Raw genomic sequence first — 752 nt, forward strand, 5'->3', positions numbered from 1 at the left:
TTGAATGTGCAACCGGCAATGCCGGGCAGTAATGAAAAAAGAAAGGGGATGGGGCGCCCACCACAGTAGCCACGGAGTCAAATCCACAAAGTCACACACAGAAGCACTTACAATCTCACCATTCCTGCGCTGGGTCTCTAACCCTGGCCCGCAGTCCCCAGACCCAGAGCCACACCCAGCTCGATGCACTCACAGTCACACGCACGGATCCCCCACTCACACCCGCGCGGCCACCGACTCAAACTCCCACCCGCGATCGCACACATTCCGCTACCGCCACGCTCACACGGCGGCTCACCACCCCACACTGCCCTAGCTCTGGCGTGTGGTCACACACACACACACACACACACACACACACACACAGTCGCTCACACGCACACACTCTGGCTGTGCTTTTGTGTTTTGTCAGAATTAATGAGAAAAGTTCCCGTGCCCTGCGGGTAATTAGTGTCCTTGGAGTTAAATAAGCTAATGGCGGGCACCTCTGGCCCAAGCAATTATGTTTGTGTATTGAATAATTGATTCAAAAGGGGGAAGGGCCGCTAATCAGATCTGAGCATAATGAATTGATTTAATTAACAGGGGAGCTGAGGGGCCCTGGGAAACGCAGGCTGCACTCGGCAGAGGCTAGCGCGGCCCGCGCGGACGGAGAACGGGCGCGCGGCGGCTCCGGCGGCGGCTCCGGCCCGGCCCGGGCAGCGGCTGCTCGCGCGGCTCCCGCGACCCCGCGGCGGACCGACGCGCCCCCG

This window comes from Mirounga leonina, unplaced genomic scaffold (assembly GCF_011800145.1).
Source record: "Mirounga leonina isolate KUSES-001 unplaced genomic scaffold, KU_Mleo_1.0 Mir_92, whole genome shotgun sequence".
Taxonomy (NCBI): Eukaryota; Metazoa; Chordata; class Mammalia; order Carnivora; family Phocidae; genus Mirounga; species Mirounga leonina.